General features: G+C 37.0%; 1 protein-coding gene across 1 annotated transcript in view; it reads right to left on the reverse strand.

Annotated features, from left to right (window-relative positions):
- LOC135233724 (paired box protein Pax-8-like) overlaps window positions 1–6551 on the reverse strand; it is a 31294-nt gene extending 24743 nt beyond the window's left edge. Inside the window, exon 1 of the mRNA XM_064297522.1 lies at window positions 6437–6551. The gene's annotated coding sequence lies outside the window, so the exon portion shown is untranslated. The remainder of the gene's footprint in view (window positions 1–6436) is intronic.
- Between the last annotated feature and the right edge of the window lie 18139 nt (window positions 6552–24690).

Here is a 24690-nt window from a genome sequence, read left to right on the forward strand (position 1 = left end):
AGTATTGAACAGGTCTGTACATATATTGCTTTACTGAAAACAATAACACACTAAAAATGTATGATGGTGCACGCATTTGCATGATGAAATACAGCCTCGTCATGCATCATAAATGGAAAATCCACTCTTACTTAGATGCGGATTGCGTCGTCCCTACAGATGTACATCGTTTATTATAATTTGTAGTTTTAAACTGCAGTCGGCTTTCACTGTTGCGTTTGCAACTTCACATCACGGACAAAGGGCAATTAAGGTATCGGGATAATGGCATCTGTCTTTTCAAGTAAAACCTTGTTCCTTTTTTAAAAAATGTAAGTGCAATAACTGTTGTCACATATTTACTGCTAAAATTGGGTTAAGCGATAATTGATATTTGAAACAAAATAGCCTAATTCAATTATAAATTAGGAAAAAAAATATTACATCAAGTTTATATCTTGCTATTAATTTACTGAATTGTCGCAAATTGTTAAATGTTTTCAGCTGTATGACTTCACAAAAACAAAAGGTTCTGCATGTTTTCACGGCGATCATAAATATCCTACAGTAGACTGCAACGTGTCAGTATTATGAACGCCTTAGCTAATTAGCCTATTTACGATTAATTAAAATACATTAGCTTCCTACTATATTGTATTCTGTGGGCATTGTTCATTGCATTTTTTAGAGTTATCCAGCAAATAGCCTACATTTCATACCAGAATTAGCATAGTAGTGGTGCTGTAATATATATTGATTTTAACTTCATGCCTATTTCTTTATCGCAAATGCTTCGCATGCATAGAGTATTGACTGGGGTGCAAGCTATAATATTCTATAATATAAGCTATTTTCCAGCCACGACCATAGCTAAGGTTCCATCTGAAACGGCCAAAGTTTTACTGATTTTGGAGAGCAACTGTCTTTCTCTTTCTCTTTCTCTCAGTCGTCTGCATCAGTGACCCGCTAAGCATCCCCGCGCTTTTAATTTAACCCATTGAGCTGTCTCCTCCTGGTCCCCCCCCCCCCCCCCCCCCCCCAGCTCTTTTCTTAACCTAGCCTTCCTTTCATTTCCACATCAAACGGCCGCTGGAGGAAGCTGGGTGGGGGAGCGCTATTAACGGTACTAGCAGAGTGTGCAAGAATCCTCTCGCCAAGCTTCACCAGTCAAGAGGATATTAAAGCGGGGCAGCCCCGGGGGAATAGACCGCATACAGGAGACACACGGGCTGAATAGAGGATCCTATTACATGCCGCACCTGCCCGGACGATAAGGACTCTGTAGCGACTTCAGTCTCAAAAACACTATCCTATCTTGTGCCGTAATTGGAGAAACACACACACACAACACACACACACACACACACACACCCCTTGTAAACTATTACAAGCTGTTAGATTGTCGACCAATATATGTCATAAAATATGCAGAAAGAATTCAGAAAATATTTTGAACTTTGAAAAACTAGTTTTGGTCAAAACTGTTCGTTTGAAATATGAAATTTGTACACAGAACATTTTTAATTCTCCTCAAAGGAGCTTCTGTTAATATCTAGCTATGTGTCTGCTATGTCTTCGGTACGTATTGGCTACACTAATGTCCCAAGCAAACATTCGTTAACCAATAAGTCGAGAAGCTACAATTCCGATAGGCCTAATTCCGAGTGCCATAAATAACGATTCAATTGCCCCAGAAAGCCTCAATACTAATGTGCTAGTTAAGCTCACAAAATATCCAGAAACGGTTTTTTTGTGACCAAAATAAACACAAATATAAAAAATAGGCCTAATGTAAACAGGCCTACACTAGTTGTTCACGCCTCTCTCTTAGGATGTTTAACAACGTATCGACTTGTAAAAAATGGATACAAGTCCAATATTCTGTCCTTAAGTGTATTGCTTGTGGATACAACAGTCGCGCAAGCACAAGTTGGATAAAATACTACTACTACTACTACTACTACTACTACTACTACTACTACTACTACTACTAATAATAATAATAATAATAAATTACATTATTTAATTTTAATCTAGTGTCATGTTAAATATTACTTCATTCAAGTACCTATAAGGAGGCAGGCGGGCTTACTTAGTGGTGGATTTGGCCTAAATCAGAGCGCAAATATATGAAAACCTCAATAACTTTATTTAATTGCACCGAAGCATGACATAGCATGCTGTGTTGTTTTCGCAATTATTTGAACAACATTCTTCGTATGTTTATGGAAACAAATTGTAATGACAGTAGTCTGCTAATCTGCGTCCCGTGTTCCATTGCAAAGAACGTTTGGATCTTTTGGATATGTTAGCCTATATTTACTTTTTTGCGTTTTATATGAGATGAGCAACCCAGTAGGCTGGGTTGAGAACATGCTGTGAAGTGTTGAGAGACACTGGAAAAAATCTGTGTGACGACAAGCGGAAACATTTGATTAATTCTGGACGTCACAGTACTGTTCGTCTACCAACTGAACATGCGGAGATCTCTGTCACTTTACAGGGAAGTGAAATGCTCCAGCAGTCTAGAATTTTAAGTGTAGTTAAATAATGGCTTACTTTAAATAAACTTAAATTCAATGAGAAATAAATCAACCGAGTAGACTTATACCAGTTGAATAAAAAGAAAGAAGCCCCTAGCTACAACAAGAGAAAACTCTCTGCCAGTAAAACTCAGCACAGGTTATTCTTGCAAGAACGGAACGTTTATACTAGTTAACAGACTAATGATTTGCACACCTAAACTTATCTATTTTAACGTTCACGGAAACATCTATTGAGCGTCTCCACGTTAGACTATTCGTTGGACAGGCGAAATAATACTAATGCTAATGTTCTGAATGACATGCATACAGGGTCTTAAGTATTAAACAAATATTAACATCATTGGGCTCAGATCATTTTTCGAAGTGAATATTTTCGGTGAAACTGCTTACAGTGAATTAACTCTGCTATATTCGCTAAAAGCGTAGCATTTTCATACATATAAAACATTTTTAAAATAGCATACTTCCTTGAATTTGTTACTGTTGTTTTTAACTTTGTTCTATTCTCCCTATTGAATTGAGATTCCTGGTCTTTCTTTCTTTCTATTATTTAACAGTTAAGGGTCTAATCCTTCTGTTCAAAACATAAGACAAACACTTAGTTTGGGGTTTCTGTGGTATTTTCTCTGTATACCTATTTGTAAAACTAAACGGAATGGCAATTTAAATTGAAATCTTAGTTTGCGTCTATTTTTCCGACAAAGGTATTTTCTTCAGACGGAAGGTAATTAAAATGTATAAATTGTGAGGGGTTTGAAAAAGATTATTATCGCCAGGTCTTTGTCAGTTCAATTATGACAATGATGAATCGACTGGGAACTCGCTGACGGTTCTGGTCCAGTCCTACACCACAATGGTTAGGCATCTGACGCCATACACACCCGAATTAGAGTGTAGTTGTTTTGAATCTGGAGTATACTGAGTCATATTTTTGGCATTCAGGTTGCAGTTTAAGCAGTCCACCAATCACGTTGCGTCCCCCTCGATTATTTATAACAAGTGATGGTTTATCATATGACAAGTCACGAACAGGAATTTGTAGCTCTGTCACCAAAAGTAAAATATTTGCTTATTTTTTACTTCATTGGTGAAGAAATATGGCATATTATAAATAACTATAAAACACTTATGAGAACAAGTAGACGATGTATATTTCCCCTTTTATGTTTTAAGAGATATATTCAATACACTAAACAAGTCTATTAACACATTTGCATAATGTTTTTCCATTAATACATTTTATGATTATGTGTTATTATCAGTACTGCATGTTTGTGGTATTGCTACACTGAAAAACACTAATTTTATAATTAAAGGTATTTCTTATACAGTTGTTGTCGGTATTGAATTGTAAAGTAAGATTAAATTAAATAGTATAGGCTACCACATGCCTGTCTGTATCTATCTATCTATCTATCTGTCTGTCTGTCTGTCTGTCTGTCTGTCTGTCTGTCTGTCCAGACTAGGACAATTTTAGAACTGGTCAGATAATCGAAGGTAATCAGCAAGTTCAGGTAATTCAGTCATTAAAGCCTACATAGACACAACAGCAGATATAACTTCTTAAAACGCTTTCAAGCTCGCTCAATAGACTTATTATAACTATAATTGCACATTTAAAATGAGTATAAGAATAAATTGCCCTACACAGTATAACAAACAAAATGTAGGCTATAGGTACAAAAGCATGAACATCTTTCACAACGAGATTACTGCAATCGGTTTTCGGATTCGAAAGCATAAATGGGTCAATGATTCTTAATTTCGATCATGAATTCAAGAGTTTCATATGGTAGTCTTCTTTAGACGATCGAGGAATTAAATAATGTGGGTAGGCCTATAAACGTTTTTACATTCTGTCATATCCTCATCGATTTCATGTGCCACAACAATAAAAACAAAACACAGCAACAAAAAAGTCAAAGAAATTACCTTGGCCAAAATTTTCTATTATATTTGTGTGCTTGTATTCTTAATTAAAGTGACAATTTGAATAACACTCACATTATTCTACACGACAGTTATCAACACATCATCATCACTGATTATTGCCGACAAATTACTCTAATGGGATGTCGCGCATTGAATGGATTTTTATTGCTTGTACTTGTTAGCTAAGATGATGCAGGGTTACGCCAATGAGGTATATATTTTTCCATTTTTTCTTTTTATTGATAGAAATGTATGCGCATAAATCGGGCTTGTATAGGTAAACGTATCATTCTTGTGCGATTCGATCGTATTTATTCACTGACATAAGTATTACTGACATAAGATACCAATAACTCAATTATTATGTTTGAAAGTAAATCTTCGATTGTTTTGAACGATTTGTGCACAGTCGATTTGTTGTCTCACAATGAGGCAGATGATGAAATATTTCAACGATTGACGAATGCTATCGAAAAATCATTAAAACTAATAACAATGACAGCATGTGTATACAACAAAATGTCGTATGTAAAATTGCGAATGTGAGTAGGCCTATGACTTCAAGACAACCCGTACCGTTAATCCCTTAACATCAATAAAAACGTTACATCAGACGAGTTTGCGAAATCAGTCAGAAGACATAAAAAAAAAACATTTGCACATTAATTATCAAACGGTGTCGTTTTGTAAGATAGGCCTGTACGATTGATACGCGTAGGGTAGTCAGTACGCGGTGTTAAGTATTTTTGATATGCTTAATTCATCCAACTCAAGCTGCCGAGTTTACTGGTTGATGGACGCATACAAACACGATTGTTTACTTCTGAGGCATTACCTATGAAAAGCAGGGGTGAAAAGTGTGTCAAATACCAAATTGGAATAACAACATAAACAGGGAACCACTTTTGATAAATCAGCATTGGTCTGAAAAGAATATAGACCAGCGTAATAAAATCATGTTACCCGTAATTTAGTAGCTACTATAGTAAAACAAAACGCTGGACTCGTTACTCACGGGATTGTCAATCTAAAGTTTGGCAGCAGTTCTACTGTCTTGATTTGTCCGTAAGTACTTCTCAACGAAGTCAAGCCTTAGTCTCGGATAAAACGCCACTACAAAAACATTAAATTGTTTTACCTCGTCCGGTGACGTTGGACATTGTCTTGCGGTCTCTGTTGCAGTGGCTAATAGAGGACACTAGACCTGGAGGTCCGGGCGGTCTGTTACTTAGATGCGCTATTAGTCCAAGAAGAGTGTCGACGGGCATGAGAAAAGTGTTCCCGCGTGCACAGTCTAACAGGCTGCAAAAGGACACATTATAATTGTTAATGGTGGTCGCTTAATTTAGTTCATACCTGGATGTCTGCATTTTTAATATTCTTAAATATGTCCTTGCATGTTAATTTTTTAAATGTAATATTGTTTTGCAGTATCTATTTAAGGCAGAAATATGCCGCCAGGTGTTTACTGCTCTAAGTACTGTATCCAATTTTGTCAATGCCTCACATGTATTTCTTGCTGTCCTGGCGGTCTGGAAACGTTTCAAATGCGAAATGGCTCTACGTCACGACTGAATGGTCACCTCCGTCGGACCATGTTGTTCTCTCTCAGTGTTCATCTCCGTCTCAGTCTCTCTCCACTGAACCCGCAGCGCACGATATCCATTTCATTTCCCGATATTAAGAACAATTAAGTGCAAGTCTAATGTTTTCAAGATCGCGGTTTTCAGACTGCGTTCTATTAAAACATATTGATTATCCGTGTTTACCCCTATTTTTGTGTTGGCTAAAATATGGGGCACACCGTTAGCAGAAAACTAGCAACACCATAACACCTAATGTTTAAACGGAATGTCACAGTTGTCTCTTGAAGAGTGTAAAAGGCTAACCTTTTGCGGAAAACAAACTATCCATTGTATGCAGTTAATGCAGCAAATAACGATTCTCAACAGCACTTTGTACTTAACGTGGCCATTTACCTGTGCCTTGTTGAAATAAAATGTCCCGAGGGAGATCTTTGTATTATCCAACGTTGCAGAAAGCAGAAGCAAAACGATGCTTTCGGAACTGTCTCTTCATGGACAACAGCAGGGTCGGAAGTTTCTAATCAGCTGCCAGTCTTGTACGCTTTTTATCCCTCTGACGCGCTTGTGAATACGGAGCCCCGGTATTATTGGATGATAGACTTTGTGGAGGCGTGGGTTGGCTGTGTGAAGGTGGGGTTGTGGAGCTATGGGGCGTGACTCCAACAAAGCCACATGGACGAAAGGCTTTGCGCTTATAAACCATCATTTCTTAGTACAACCGTAAACAGCACTGAAATACCGTATGAACCCCATTTGACAACGTTGCATTAAAATAGGTACAATCTCTAAATTTCAGAGGCTGCACTACAGTAGCTTCATACTCTAAAATGTGAACTTTAGCGCGTTCTAACTAATTTACTTTACTTAAAATTAATTTTGCAAGAAAACTGTGCTCTTAAAATTCGGTTTCTGGACGGTAGGCAACTGGTTATGTTATGTCTGAATACATATTAAATTCCACTACATGTATATGCATTTCTGCTTTACAACGTTCAATGCAAATTAACATCTATACACATTTAAAATGTTTGCTATGATATGGAAGTTGGTTGGCTGCTTGAAAAAAAAAATGAAACAGTTGTGTAGACATGGTCTGTCTTGGTGGCTGTTCTAAAAGATGAGACATGGTTGTAACTGTTGTGCAATTTGCATGAGACATTAAAAAACTTCTATTTACGCAGGCTATATATCTCAAAATAAAAAGGCGTACAGGTGAAGAAAGCTTGTTGAACGAAAATGTCCGCCACATGAAAATTAATTAAGCTTTATTTTCAGGAAAAATTGGCCATATGGTTGTCTTCCATGCTGAAAAAAAAAATCTAGACAAAGAATTGAGTTGCAAGTGAAAATGAGAAAAATTTCTATACATTAGGTTGAGTCGAAGAAATTTAAATGTATTTACCAATTATCTTTTCTGTCTCTTGCTCTCCCTGTCAGTGAAACCTGACGCATGTTTTTCGCATGTTGGTGTGAGGATGCCTGTGTCCTTATAACCAAGATGCTATTCTGACAAGCTCACAATATAAAACTGTTAGTTTGAATATCTCTTATCTCTAACACCTAGTTGATAGATGGGCTCCCGCCTTTTCAACCCGAATAATTTTGTCAAGCCATATGCCTCATGGCTGCAAATCAACTTTATATTGCGACGAGAAATGCGACAAATCATCGCTTGTTACTTTGCTGCTGTAGTAGCTGCCAAACACAACACAAATCGGAATTATTGTTGTTGTTGTTGTTGTCGGCGCTGCATTAAACGTTTGCTACATATATAACATAGCTTGCAGGTCAACTAACTTACTTATTACTTTCTAATTCATGAGAGAATAATCTCAGAATCCCCCGTTAAACTTATTTCTATATTGTTTATTTTTCCTCCCTGACCTTTTCCCCAAGGTGACTTGCCCCTTCAGTTCTACGTTGAAGAAATTTAGACCTTCATTTAATCCTGGAATTCGCTTTAGTCCGTTTTTGACAGTTTTATTTATTCCAAAACACTGTCATTTGCCACAGTGCGTTAGTGATGTAATAGCATTTACACTGCCTGCTCTTGGCAGTGGGGAAAGGGGGGTGGTGACTGCCGATTAGACATTACCGGCATGTCCAGCGCGTAAGAACACAGCGCTGCCATCTCATGTTGGGTTCACACAATCTATTAGCACATTGTTCAAGCGATTTAGGACTATTCCAAAACTATAAAAAATTAAGTGCAGTTAGGAAGAAAAACTAACACAATAAAATTATTATTACTGATGTTGTTTAAAAAAATAATTCCAAAATTTATTTTCCCAGGAATAGAAGAGAGGAAGGGGAATATAAATACCAATTACATGTGTACAGATAATTCTAAGGGATGTTCCGTTGTGTGACTGAATAAAGTCCAATTTCCATTTAGCTGCATTTGTTGCTGTTCCCCATGTTCGAGCTATTTTCCTTACCATTATGAAATACAGTATTGGTAAGGTATCCCAATGATCTATATAAAACGATAAATAATGCCTCAGATCCAGTTTTGCATTTAACCTGAGACCAAAATCAGGCACGTCCGGCGGGTTGGGGTGGGGGGAGGTTTGGGGGGGGGGGGGGGGGGCGGTATGATAAGCGCTCCGGGTGCCGAGCACCTGCCCCTCTTTGCCAAAAGTCCCAGATGTGCCCCTGTTGTTCGGTTTGATAAAAAATAATATTTTTATTATTATTGGTGATGTCATCAATTTTCATTAATTCATTTTGATAAAATATATTATGTACAATAACTGGATGTCGTAAAACAGGTTTTTATCGGTTGGTGTTCTCCCTTTGCACCGCCCTGGACCAAATACAATGTGACATCAATTTTTGATGATGTCTTGGTTTATTACAATTTACATGGAATATTTGTATTTAATAGAGGCGTTTGGAATTTATGAGCTGGTCGCCATTCAATGTGATATCCTGGTCGCCCGTGTTTCTCACCGATAGCACAGCAAGCGACAGATTAGTAATATTCACATATGGCAGGCTATTTATGTAAATATCACGCATTCTACAACAAAGCAATGGTTTTCGCCTATTTTTTTCTTCTCTTTTAGCTAACTTGTTTCATTGCGTCATTGCATGTTGTATTAATCAGAAAGAACATCCGACTTGATGTTGCCATCACACGTCATAACTTTTCTCCCCGACCTGCGATAGCATACCCTTGCCCCTATAAGAAATAGGAAGTTCAATCTCATCTTTGCTGGATTATCATTGGGATTCGTTCTCGGTTCAATCCAAAATTATTGGCTACGACGTTCATTTTAACGGATTGAAACATGTTCCTTTTTTCGTACTAAACACAATTGCGTTCCTTTTAGTGACTGAGCAATGTACATAAAGGCCGAGGTATCACTGTACTAAACTATTTAAACATATCCAATTTCAGGAGATTGAATGACTTTCCGTACTGTGAGGGATTGACACGTCCATATGGACGAAGCAGTTGTTTTAAAATCAAACACTAGCAGCTCTGCCTGTCATCATCCCGTACAATCCTTCATCAGCCCTCACTGGTATAGGCTAACAACACAATTCGTATTTCGCCATAGATTTGGCACCCGATTAAAAAATAACTTTCAGTCAACCATTACATATCAATCAAAAACATTGATTCACTTTTACATTTAACCCAAATCACACATAATATGCAGACGAGAAGCAATTTTCCTAACGACTTAATACCAAAATCAACAATAGGCTTCTGTCTATTTTCTTATTTCCTTTTCGGGTAGTAGGCAAGCCTATACTTTCGAATGATCTTGTAGGCAAATTGTATTATCATGTTATAAAGAAACTAATGCGTAGCCCTTACGTTTCATTGAACATTAGATATGTACAAACTATAGGCCCATTCCACATAAATATCAATTCAACAGTCTCACTCTAAGGTAAATGTTGTTAGATGCATTAGAGAGTCATTATGATGTTTGATGATGAACGATGAACTAAAATGTATTAAATCAATTCATATGAACTGCAACTCAGATAGTGTAGGCCTAAACATGTGATCCCTACACTATTGCAAATTTACTGTGGAACACGTTAAAGATTAAGATAAAACCAATATTATTTAGATACTTATTCAAACAAAATGAAATCTTGGTTCCCAAATTTTATTTAAATAGGACACTAAATATATCCAGACATTTTTAATAAATAAGGAAATTCATTTAACATTTTTAAGCATTAATGCCGTAGTTATCATAAACTGAATACTTAAAATAATTGCTACGTTTTGCCACTAAAAGTTCAGAATTACATCTGCAGGGAATTGTGAATCCCAAGTTCGCATAGCCTGCTAAACGCGTCTATTTAAACCGTAGACAACACGGTGTTTCAAACGCAGAATAAATTAGCCAGATGATTTTTTACATTTTAGGATAAGGCAGGCTGTATGGGGGGATGGTGAATGTCATACTCAGTTGGACAACGTAGAATGAAATAAAATGCAGAAAAAAGAAAAGCCCAACATATCTGGGTTTCCTCTAAAGGCTTACGACGTTATACAACGGTCACTGAACTGGATCTACGCATCCTAGTGCCTAATATTCAGGCTTCCAGCTGGTTTTAACGTTTATTAAATCATACCCGGGGCTATGATAGCTATGCAGTGAGTTTCTAAACCAACCGCCCAAAGGCCTAAAGCACTTAACCTCGCTTGCTTGCTTTATTCTGTGTGCCCATTTCCCCATGAAACGAATCAATTTATGTATCATGATAACAATAAAACGTGAGTGATTTAAATGTAGGCCTAACCGAAATATGACATAGGCCTACCGAGGAAGGTATCTGCTCCATTTAGAACCATATCCTGCAGCAGCGTTAAACATAGTTTACAAAAGAATATAAAACCCACATTTAGGTTGGTCCTAATTTTGAACATTAGGACCGTCAGCACATCCAATCTGTTGTTCCTCTCTGTATATCTTTAAAATATGAATCTCCAGCTGTTACTGCTAAATGAGTGTGGTGGCATGGGTTGAAGTTGGTCATAGGGCTAGGAATGAGAATCTCTGCACAGGTGGTTCAGTTTATATATCAAGGGACCGCATTGCTGGTCAACGTATCAGTAAGTTTAGAGACATACTTAAAATCGCTTTATTAGGCTACTGAGTAAGACATTTCCATACACTAACACTAGGCTATTGTTGTCTTATATTCACTGATTATAGTTAAAATAATTAATTATTATTATTAATGAAGACAATATTATCAACACCTACACTGTAAATTTATGGTAAATTACTGGTTACTAATAGCAGTACTTTTACGGTAAGCTTCAGAGTAATTTAGTGCAACATATTCACTGTAAAATACAATTAAATGCCAGCTATATATTGTAATTTCACAGTAAACAGGAGCCTGGTTATTGTGATATAGCAGTATGCTACTGTAGAATTACAATAATTAGCAGTTTTTAAATTACACAATTCACCTGTGTTTTCACATATCAACTGTAAAGTTGTAAAGTCAGCGGCCAGTTGTTTATGGTACAATATTAATATTTATAAATATTATAAATGACCATTTTAATGACATTTACAATAATAATAATAATAATAATAATAATAATAATAATAATAATAATTAAATACATTTGTATAGCACTTCTCTCAAACTCAAAGCACTTTACAGTGATGAAAGTGAAACCTCAACCACCACCAATATGTAACACTCACCTCGGTGATGTATGGCAGCCATTTTGCACCAAAACGCTCACCACACATCAGCTGAGGTGGAGCAGTTTTTTAGCCAATTAAATCAGGGGATGATTCGGTAGCTGTGAAAGAGCCACATTGGGAATCTAGCCAAGACACTAAGGAACCCCTACTCTTTGCAATGAGTGTCATAGGGTCTTTAACTAAGTCAGAACCTTGGTTTAACATCTCATCCAAAAGATGTTAAAGCACAGTGTCCTCATCACTGCCCTGGGGCATTGGCAATTATTTAACCAGAGGGAAGATTGCCCCCCTACTGCCCCAGCAACACCACTTCCAGCAGCAACTCCGTTTTCTAATCAGGTTAATTAAAATAAAAAAACAGACAACAACAATTTTACATATTAAGTAATTTTTTGTGCTTCCAAAATGTATTTGCATAGGACTTAGGACACAGTGAAAAATTTATCAGAAGCTTACCAAAGAATACAGCATTAGAACTATCACTTTCTTCTTTATGTTTTTATTATGCAAAATGATGGAAACACCTGTTTTAAATGTAAATGTACAAGTGCAATAATACTAAAACGTTCAGCAAAGATTTTCTACAGCACCTTGAAAATAATGGAAAAACAACAACTTAAAAACCTTAAAGAAAAAAAGAAAGAAAGAATGAATGAATGCATGAATGAATTAAACGTGGCATTTATATAGCACTTTTCCAGATGCTCCAAGTGCTGTACAGTGAAGGGAGGGAACTCACCTCAACCACCACCAATGTGTAGCACAATGGGTGATGCACGGCACCCATTCTGCGACAGAACACTCAGCTAAGGTGGAGAGGTAATGAATAAACTACATTGCAGCTATAAAACCTCCACTATAAGCACAGTATACAGTCCAGTCAGCAAATTATATGTACACTGACATCCAGTCAAAATCTCTAGTTGAAGCCAGCCCTCTTCTTTGCATTTGAGCCTTTCATTGGGTTGATGACTGAGAAGTACCTATAAATAAAAGGCCAAAACAAAAGTCTTCAGTTTTTTTTTTTTTAGACATTTTTGGTATTGTTTCTCCAAGTTAAATGCAATAATGTCTCTTTCCTTCAAACACTAAATACAACAAAGAACATTTCTGAAAGCTGAGTGAGATTGATGCCACATTTATTTAATCACGCAACACATCCTGATAAACATGGCTCATCAGACGCAGAAGTTGTCAAACAAAAAACTTTCAGTTAAATTGAGAAGTTGGCTAATATTTTTATTCCTTCGCACATCCATTCATTGAGTTTATAATTTTAGATAGCCTAGCTAGGCTAAAGTGACGTTAACGTTAGTAGTTACTGTCGTAATCTGAGACAATACACTCTAGCTACAAAACTGTACAAATATAGCTAGGCCTTGGCTATATTTAAAAATACAGTTATATATAAACTATTACAGTCATAAAGGGGAAGTACTGTTAGTAAACCTATCTGCATGCTGAAATAAAACTTAATACTGCTTAATACTGAACGTATCAGTCTGGTAGTTGCTCAGAGTTTGCTGTTGGTGCCACTTAACTAGGTTTCAACCACAGCCGCCATATCCCATAATGCTGTGCGGTCCAGCTCAATTCAGATTTCACTGTATTTTAGCCTAGGCTAAATTGATTTCCCAGTAATATTCTCATTACATAGTGAAATTATGCTGTTAAGTATGGTAAAATCCAGGTAGCCATTGATTTAATTTTAAAATTTGATGACAATATTCTATGGTGAAATACTACTGTTAAATCTTGTAAAATAAATTCAGGAAACCATTGACTTCACAGTAAAATACTGAGTACTATATTTTACTGTGAAATATTACTGATTACAATATTTAATTGTGAAATATTACTGTCATCTGAGTAGGCCTACTGTAGAGAAGACAAAAGCGTTGAAAAGTAAAGTAGGGAGAGTGAAGCACATCATGCCTCATTCACAGGTAGAAAATAACGCATAACGTCATCATAATGAGCATAAACAACATAGATATAGTCTTTCTCTAATAGCTGTGTGCTAATGAGTCAATAAATACAGACACCAGCATTTTTGTTATGAAACCCAGATGAAGTTAGGGGAAAAACTTCGGTCAAAATCACAAAATGCATCTGGAACTCGAGTGTGCGATACAGATACGCTACAACATAACACCTAACATACAGCATAGCTAAAACAGTGGGTTAAATATATCAACTAGCTGACATTTCCTAGCTACGTCGCCTACACAGTTCAGACGATAACAAATTCCATCAGCAAGATATTTACCTGTCCAGCAGAAATACTGCAAGCTTGAAGTACTTTTGGAGTCCTTCGAGTCCCTGTGCTCTTACTGATAGGCTAATTCGAACCAATGTTCACTTAAGTCTTGCCACTTGGTTCAATTCCTTTTTGGTCATAATCTTTCTTTCTTTTCCTTTTTTCTATCAGTATACACAGTTGTAGTCAAAGGCGGAACTGGCAGTTTTGGCAGATTCTCTGCCTTTCTTGTTTTGTTTTCTAGGCAATTAGCTAGGCGTGGGATCTCAGCTCTGTCAGCACTGTGAATGTACAACCTGATTGACAGGCAGAGAGCTGTCCTGATTGACCTCCTTGCAGAGAGCTGTCTTAATTGGTTGTTAAGGCTAAATTTAGAGTGCTGATTTCAGAACCTGGGGCAGACAGAGAGACTGGATTTTTTTTCAATAAGTTTATAAATTATTGATAGCCTGGGATGTGAAGGACATTTAACCAAATCTGAACAAAGGTGTTCTAAAAAACTTACATACTGCACTTTTAATTGGTATAGTCAGCACTATATGTTATATTTTGTAGAATATAACATATATTGTGTCCATAAATTTAGCCAGTGATGGGGTACAAGGCGAACGCTCTAGTAGAATCCAATCCTAATGGTCCTTGATGATGCCACGAGTGAACATCTGTTAAGATTTTGGGTAACTATTGGAAAAGTCATTAAACCCTCTGGCTTTAATAGCTGCCAAATAATATAAAAACGTTTAACTTTATGGACTCCGTGAAAATATTTTTTGATGCCTTATTTCTTAAACAATACACTGCTTGCTTAGTAGCCTAATTTTAACAGCTTGATATTTCCTCATCACATCAGTTGGATATGAATTGCACATTACATTACAAGCATTTCGCAGATGCTCATATCCAGGGCGGTTTATACAACTTTTTACAGTACATAGCATTTACATTACATGTACGTCGCTTATCCAGAGCGATGTACAACAAAGTGTATAACCATAACCAGGAACAAGTATGTCGAAAGCCCTAGAGAGAAGTACCGGTCCAAGTGCAGGGAACAACCGCATAGTTCAACTTGGACCCTGAAGGTTAAACTGATTAACACTAACACAAACGATTTACATTGCATCCATGTCTTCCCAGCTTTATATTTTATATTGAGTAGGGCCTTGAGTCTGTGTTTTGTGTTCGGGTGAATTTCAGATTAAATTTTGTAATTTGGATTTGCAGGCTGAAAGTAAATCATTCTTAAGAGTAAGCTTAGGCCTACCCAACCTTACCCAGCCGGTAGCCCTATATAAATTTTAACAGTCATGCAAAACAACATTTTGAATATTTTGGTCATACTAAAAACACTAATAGAAGTTACTGAACATTTTAAATAAAAACATGTTGTTTGCCGTGGTCTAGCCTATTGATCTACCTAAGCCTTAGCATGGCCTACAATTAGATAATTGTAAAGCCATAATAATCAGAACCTTTGCTGAAATTGACTACTGCCTGCATACAGTTAACTGAACTGGCGTGGGAATTTGATGAACTGCTCACCTTTACCACAGTCATGTATATTTGAAACCTGTTTAATAAAAGAGCCCGACTCTTGTTATAGGCTAACAGCAGCTTCAGGGTATTTGAATAGGGTTTGGTAATACATAATTAAATTTAGGACAACTTTTATATAGTCCACACAGTAAAATGTCTAGTATTAAGTCAACACTTAAAAGAAAACAATATGTCCCACATTCCAGAGTGGGACTAAATATTATTTGTTAAGAGTTGAATTAACACTGGACATTTACTGTGTATATTTTCATTCTGATGTTGATATGAACATCAAGCCACTGTTGATTTGCAGGCTGGGGTTCGTTAATGTCACCTCTACCTGGGGAGCGGTGATGAGGCGGGATGGCGGGTGTCAGGCTGGTCTGTGATTCGCTGTGCTCTAGCCACCGAGTGCCGATGATGATGCATTGCCTCCTTTTGCTTCATTCGGCTCCACCTGTCATTCCGGACGCCTCACAAGACGAATTGCCTCATGTTAAATTCCACTTAATGGCAATTTTTATAAATCTACGCTTACGCTTGTCTCGTTGTGGCCAGTGATTCGAGATAAGCAAGATAATTGGATCATAATAGCTAAAGAAACCCTCAGATGATTCTGTTTGCATTTTGCTAACATTTTTAGGCATCGTTTTGACGAACAGAATAAAAAAAAAAAAACTATTTCCCTTGTTCTCTTTCTCCCCTGTTCTCTTGCTTCTTTAGCCTCTGCTTGCGCTCCCTTGTTATGGCCTTGCCCTTGGTAATGGAGGTTAGCAAATGTATCTTGTAATTATTACACTTTAGGCCTATATTACTTATAGGCACTTACAGATTTTTAATACACAGGTGTTTGTATTATATTCATTGCTGCAACATTGCTGGCACTGTTGGCATAGCCATACAAGCATAGCCAGGTCCTTGTGCCTGATTTCTGTGTTTTTAATTAGATGCACTACAAAGATAATTAATAACATGCCATGCTCACATACCTGTCTGTTCCCCATTATCATTAAAATACAGTATAAATCAGCAATGATATAAGATGAAAGTAGCCGTGTGCTGGTAGTGATAATATATTTATATGTATATACTCATTCAATTGTAAAATGTATAATTCCGCATAATTGCTGCATCACATAGAGACATTACTGTAATTTCCCTGTGGGGTCTCAGGTTTGTCTCATTCAGATCTGTAACATCTTCTTTTCTGTTTCCTTTTGTCTATTATGTCAGCTTGTCTTTGGCCATATGCCTGTTTATCCTTCTTATGTTCCTGGGTTTTATGAACTGAACCCCCTCTCTCCATCTTTCTTTGTCTCTCCAGTCCAGCCTCCTCCATTGTTTCTTTGCCTCCCATTTCCGTGCCAGCCCTGATCTTTCACCTCTCACCCAGACCCAATCCTCCCAACTCTCCTACACTTCTTGTTCCTCTGTTGACTGTTATCCCCAAAGTTTTGTGGCTAATAACTGTTGCTGGAAACCTGGAGACAAAGTCCCACTGTGACAGCTATTGTGAGAGCTACAAAGGCAAGCACATTAATTGTCATTAACACAGAGGGGTTAGTCCCTGTCTGAGATTTACCTGCTCTGTAGCCTGGATTAATTGGACTTGTCCTATAAGTGCTGTAGGTTCACCTAAGTACCACTATTAATGTAATTTTTTCCAGTACAAGTACTAAGCACTTGGAATTATTCAGCGAATGTTAACCATAATTTTCTAGTTGCTGCCAAACCACAATCTTCTTTCATTGCATTACACATTTTTGGATAAGAAGAGAAATGAATTATTTTAAAGATCCATGAATGATATGATAAAATCAAACTTTAAAGATCTTTGTGTGTGTGTGTGTGTGTGTGTATGGGTGTGTGTGTCTGTGTGCGTGTATGTTTGTGTGTGTGTGTGTGTGTATGTATGCGTATGTGTGTGTGTGTGATTGTGTTGTACAGAGCTTGTCCCAGCAGTTCCCTGTGAGTGACAGCTTCCTTGTTTGGTGAGTGTTCCAGTACCTGTCAATCAGGCAATCTGTGTCATTGGAGACACATCATAACGAGCATATTGTAACGTGTTAGTTGTTTTAGAAATAAGTAATTGTGGCAGTTAGGAAGGGGTATGGGTCTCTATCTCTTTGTAGGAATTTCTTTTGTTTTGCTTTGTTTACATTTTTGCCTATATAAATATAGCAGTAGTGTTTTTGTATATTCTGCCATATACATAAAGTTAATCAATTTTGTTTTTATCTCAGTGAGGCAGTGAATTAATTCTTATTTCTTGATCTCAAAGTCTTATGCCAAACATGGGATTTTTCTGATTTCTAAAGAAAACGCCTAAACAGAGTTGAATATGCCCTGGATTGCTTAATTTTGAAAACCAATTTTGTGTTCAGCAAAGCAGGTTAATTTCAGCTTGAGCCTGGCTGCTGTTTTTTGCTTTTTTGATCCTTTTTTTATTAAACAAGCATTCTTTATAATTGCATTCTTTGGCTTTTATAGCACAGCGACATACTGTATGTGGCTTCCACAAGGATCACAAAATGTAAATAGTTGATGTTTCAAAGGTGATTGTGTAGTTGGACATTTCTTTGTAGTCATTGAGTGACCTTGCTGTGGAAAGATTTTAATATCTAGTTGACAACAATGACAAAATGCCAGTGTTCTATATGTCCATCTCCTGTCCTGAAAAGATCTGCTCAAGCAACACAGGCAGCCACACTCACTCGCTGCAATGTAGAAATTATATTGACAAACAGGTTGTTTTGGATGCAGAACGCAACAAATAAGATATCTAGACAAACCATTAAAAAATACATTTTTAACTTTCCAATTTGAGTAGGGGACAGTAAAATGCAATAGCTGAGAGTTGGGGTGAGGTTCTTCATGTTCTCACAGCCTCTGGCCGAATTTTGCATTTATAATAAGTTATATGGTTAAATTATATGATCCTCAATAAGTTTCAGCAAGATTCAGCTACTTGGGCTTTTACCCTTGTGACTGGTCCTCAGTCAGTGATGTCTACATCTGACTAGAAAACACCTAGGTAAATATAAATGTTTGGTATATAATAGTCAATACTGGATTAAAAAAATTCTCCCCCCCATCCCATTTTATTAACTAGTCACACTCATTGCTGTAACCTCCACTATTAGAACAAGGCAAACACACACATGCTCCTCTGGATCATGTGATGTCAAGCCTCTGCTTCACACATACTGCAGTACTTAAGTTCAGCTTGCACAGAAAAGAATCAGCAAAAGACACCTCCAAGCAGACTGTAGTAGGCACCCGATTAACGAACAGGGATTTCTGGTGAGTGATAAGACAGGATTCTCCCAACAGAATTAATACTTGAATAAGACTTAAGAGCTTTATTTCTTCTTAACTGGCCCTTGAGACCAGTGGTGCTGTTGTTTAAAATTTTTTTTGAAAAGTGTGTCACATTATTTAAAATATAACTGCACATTTCATCATAATATTTTTGATGTTACTAAAAATATCCAACACTGAAAGGAATCTGATGTTCTCACAGGCTTTTCTTCTGATCAAAAAGCTCAGTGATGGTCTCATCAGCCGGTTCTGTGGATTCCCATGGGAGCTGCTCATTGGTGCATGAAGCCAGCTCATGGAAGCTTCTGCAGTAAATACAATGAACTTGGAGGCATTTGGTTGAGTTGAGCAGACGTTTCAGTACACTTCAGAATTCATTCTGCTGCTGCTATCAGCAGTTATAACATCAATGAATACAAGTGAGCCAGTATCTGTTGGATCTTGGGCAGTTCCTATTGGCCTCCATACTTTGCTCTTGCCATTACACTGATACAAGTGAATCTTGGTCTCATTTTCCAGAACTCTGCTGGGGCTCTTTTAGGTGCTTCTTTGCAGCATTCCATTTTTGAGTTTAAAAAAATTGTAACTGCCCATTTATTCCACAGCCCATATGGCTGGAACTTTATTTTTTTTGTGCTGGTTTAGTATTACTTTTTTTCAGGTTCTTCAGTCCAGCTTTTTGTAAATTCCAGTGGGATCATAAATGCTAGAGAAATGAAAGCTTATCAATAACAGATAATATGTGCAAATACCAACACAATGGTATTTTTATGATTGGCCAGATGGTGGTACTATATCTTAAGGTACAAATATTAAAATTTAAAAGGCTATATCTCCGACACCATAACTTTGACTTACACCAAATTCTGGCATATATTCTTTATAAATCTTGAATTTTTTTTCCATTTTGAAGAAATTAGCCAATGAAGTTGAACAAAGGTGTGGGCTAAAAGGAAAATGGCTCCATAAAAATCTGCTAGATTGCTATCAATGATTGTTATTAAACTAAGTATTAATGTTAAGGGCTGTTTGATAAGCATGTGTGCAACAGCAGTCCAACTTAAATTCATAGGATGTTCTACAAATGCAAAAATGTATATCTTATAATTGGATGGAGCAAGTTTCATGAAATTTTCCACATGCTGTGGGGCCAAATATTATTCAAAAACCAAATTCAGTTAAAATGACTGCCAGTGGGTGTGGAATATGATATTTTACCTTAAAACTCAGCTTGTGATTGGACAACTCATACAAAATTTGCTGAGCACACTAGACACTCTGCAAATCCATCAATGTGAAGCGAAATAGACCCAATTTAACTTTTCTACTAATGTCAGTTTTATTAATTTTTCAACTCCATATGTTTACTATACCTTTATTTAACACACCTGGGATGTAGTTTCGCTCTTTACAATAGCTCTGTTTTCTTTAATTTATTCATACCGCACATTGCTCCATACTGCTTGTACTTAATTGCCACTTGTAGCTACAGTATATTTTGACATATGAATGTGTAGCTTAGAATTACAACATCAGATTAATCTAATCATTGTCATGAAATTCATATAAATAATAATTTCACATTGACTGTCAACAAAAGAATTTGTGAAATTCTGTATAAAATATATAGCATTCAAGCTTAACTAATATGAATACATATTTCATTCATATTATGTAGATATGTCATACTTGTTCCTGGTTATGGTTATGCACTTTGTTGTACGTCGCTCTGGATAAGAGCGTCTGCCAAATGCCTGTAATGTAATGTAATGTCACTTTTGTTTGAACAAAAATGTCAGAATGAATGAACATTTCTTGCTTGCAGATTTGCAAACAATGACCATGTATAGGTGTGTAGTTTATTTTTTGCCTTAGAATAAAATGAACCATTCTATTGAAATGTGTTTATAATGTCAGAAACTGTTCGCCAACTCATGTTTTTATATGAAATATTAAAATTAATTTGAATTAGTACACTTTTGGTTTGGCGCTGAATGGATCTGCTTCATGTACTACAGTGCATGCACCAGAGTGCACTACCTTTTCTAACAGGGAGCATGATATATTTCCTCTCCGAAACTGGAGGAATACCAGAAACCCCCCACCCAGTACCAAGAAGCAGATCCAAACATCAGGTGGTAGCTGGGAGCAAGCGAAGCATGCAAAAGTAGCACTGGCAATCAGCAGCACTGGAGAGGTTTGACTGTTGGTTTAAAAAAACACTCCATTCAGGTGTGTAGGAAGTTGGGGGGCAGGAGGTAGATGTCCCCCCATTAGTGAAAAGTGTTAATTGTCCCCCCAATAATTGTACCGAAAAACATAAACATTTGCCATGTACTTTAACTTATAAAGGCATGCTACAGGAGCGCAGTGAACAAGTACACCTGATACAAAAAATATCACTTCCTTTAATGGAGCCAAATCTTTAAAAATCTTTAAAAATCATGCAGTAGGTACCTACTTTTGAGGCCGAAAGTGTACATACACCTAGGCTAAAGACATTCAAACTCAGTTTTTCACAACTCCGCACATTTCATGTTAACATACATTACTTTTGGCAAGTCATTTATGGCATCTACTGTTCACATCAGAGATAACTTTAAAACAATCAATTAGAGACAGATTTATTTCTGCTTTAAGTCACTATATCAGAATTCCAGTGGGTTAAAAGTTTACATACGCCAAGTTGACTGTCTCTGTAAACAGTCTGTAAGATTCCAGAAATCGATGTAATGAGTTTTTAGAAGCTTCTGATAGGCCAATTGTCATAATTATGAGTTAAGTGGGGGTTAATTGACATCTGTGGCTGTATTTAAGGGCCCACCTTTAAAGCCTCTACCTTTTGTCCTTGATACCATGGGAAAATCCAAGCAACTCAGCCAAGACCTCAGAAAAAAATTGTGGACCTCCACAATTCCGGTTCCTCGTTATGAGCAATTTCCAAAGAACTGAAGGTACCAGGAGCATCTGTACAAACAATTGTATGCAAATATAATCAGCAAACTTTGGGGCTCAACGAATTTTGGTTCAAAAGGTTTAACTGAACCATCAAGACAACAACAAAGGAACTGGGGAAGGAGTTGGAGGTAAGTACCAAAGTATCTATATCCACCATTAAGAGAATCCTACATCGCCATTTGTGGTGATCACCAGGACAAAGTCCTAGCCTTGTGGAGGAGTGTTCTCTGGTCATATTAAACAAAAATTGAACTGTTTGGCCATAATGATCAGCGCTATGTATGGAGACAAAAGGGTGAGGCTTTTAATCTGAAGAACACCATCCCAACTGTGAAGCATGGGGGTGGCAGCATCATGTTGTGGGGGTGTTTTGCTGGAAAAAGGGTCTGGTGCACTTCAGAAAATAGATGACATCATGAGGAAGGAGAATTATCTAGAAATTATGAAGACATCAGCTAAAAAGTTAAAACTTGGCTGAAACTGGGTCTTCCAGCAGAACAGTGATTCTAGGCATACCTCTAAAGTTGTAACAAAATGGCTTAAAGACAACAAAGTGAAAGTATTGGAGCAGCCATCACAAAGCCCTGCCCTGAATCCCATAGAAAATTTGTGGACTGAACCGAAAAAGCGTGTCCGAGCAAGGAGGTCCACAGACCTGTCTGAGTTACACCAGTTCTGTCAAGAGGAATGGGCAAAAATTCTGGCAAAGTATTGTGAGAAGCTTGTGGAAGGCTACCTCAAGCATTTCATTCAAGTTAAGCAATTTAAAGGTAATTCCATCAAATATTAACAAAGTGTATGTAAACGTTTGACCCACTGAAAATCTGATATAGTACATAAAAGCTGAAATAAATCTGTCTCTTAGCTATTATTTAGAATTTACCTCTTATGGAAATAAAGTAGATACCCTCATTGAATTAACACAGGAAATGTATGGTAACATGAAAGGTGTGGAGTTGTGAAAATTTGAGTTTGAATGTCTTTAGCCTATGTGTATATAAACTTTTGGCCTGAATTGTACTAACCAGTAGGTTCAGTAGGCTACAATTTAGACGACTGAATGGGTACAGTATCAATCTTTAAAAATCATCCCATTCAAATCGGGTCAGATTTGCAGGAATATTTGTGGTCATATGGGAGAAAGTTAACTTGCTATGGTATTATTAACGTATTAAAATAAGTTCCATTGTTCAAATTTTATTATATAATTATTCTAAAGTTGTATGTATTGTTCAATACGTCATAAATTCAACATTAATTAATTGCCTATGTTTTGGGGTGCCTTACAATTGAGGCCAAAGGTTTACATACAATGCCCAACTTTTAATCTGGCGCAGTACATTGTTTTACCATGTTTGACGTGCATACACGTTACATATTTACTTTACACTAAACTGCATTTCAATGATTGGGTGGAAGCAAAGAAGTGTACTTGAGTTTTGTGACCAAATTTTTAAAAAAAATTTTAGAGTGAAAGTTGCGTAAGGTGAAAGGGGAATTCAAAGACTTTTTTGTATATGTGTTATGTTCTAAAAATATTCTCATATCTCTGCACATAACTGAAAGGAACACACCAAGGGATGTCTCACACACAGAACAATAAAGAAACAACAACAGCCAGCCCTTGCAGGTAAGAATGGATGAAGCTATCATGTATCTACATCTTTAATACTCGTAGCTAGCTCTAACTATAAAATTTATTGTGGGGGTTGGTGGGAGTAGGGGCTGGGGAGAAAATGTGTCTCCCCAATGTCAAACTCACTCCTACACTCCTGGCGTAGTGATATGTGCATGTGATTGGATGGCTATGAGAAAATGTGCTTGTGTGTATGTGATTGGTTGATAGAAATGTGTGAGCATACACCGATCAGCCACAACAATAAAACCACCTGCCTGATATTGTGTGGGTCCCCCTCGTGCCGCCAAAACAGCTCTGACCCGTCGAGAGTTTTAAAAATCATGTGGAAATAATTCACCCTCTAACAATATCTTAGCTTTCTATAACCTTGTGGCAACTAATAATGTTATAAACTACCAACAGTGTAATAACTCCCAATAATGTAATCCATTTCACATTTTTTATGCAATAAAAACCAATAATGTAATAAGTAGCAGTAGTAGTAGTGTAAGCTACTTTATTGATCCTCGGGGGGGATTTGCACTGTTGCAGCATCAAAGACAACAAAGTAACACAATCAGATACAAATTTACAGTAGATACAAAATATCAGATACAAATATACAGTAGATACAAATATATACAGAAATCCAAATATACCAGAGGACGCCTTCAAAGGTGGAGTCCATGCCTCGAAGGGTCAGAGCTGTTTTGGCGGCACGAGGGGGACCTACACAATATTAGGTAGGTGGTTTTAGTGTTGCGGCTGATCGGTGTATGATTGCTGAGCCTGACCATTGGTTGGCTGCAGCAAGAGTTTCCTGACCAGACCTGTGCATTCCATGCATATCACTCACTTCATGGACAGTGGGAAATGGCCACAAGATGCCAGTTTAAGAACAAAAATGAACATCATAGTTATACATGGCTGATTTTTGTGACACAAATTCATTCTAACTTGAAAATTGAGAAATCGATATAATATGATACAGTATGTACATATACACTTGTGGGTTTCATTCCTCAAAGCAGAATAAAACAATTTGATCTTTAACCCCTTTGCACAGATGCCAATCCTTGGCAATTTAGAGGGTGTTCTATTTAAGGCTTTATAACTTGTGATGTGAACATCACAGAGACTTGGAAATTGGCTTAAATGAAGCGAGGCACTTGAACCATTAGATTAGTTTTCATTCATAAGTTAGGTGGAAACAAAATGACACAAATGCGATTATTTTGGAAAAAATGCTAAATTG

The sequence above is a fragment of the Anguilla rostrata genome, chromosome 10, assembly GCF_018555375.3.
Source record: "Anguilla rostrata isolate EN2019 chromosome 10, ASM1855537v3, whole genome shotgun sequence".
NCBI classification, from domain to species: domain Eukaryota; kingdom Metazoa; phylum Chordata; class Actinopteri; order Anguilliformes; family Anguillidae; genus Anguilla; species Anguilla rostrata.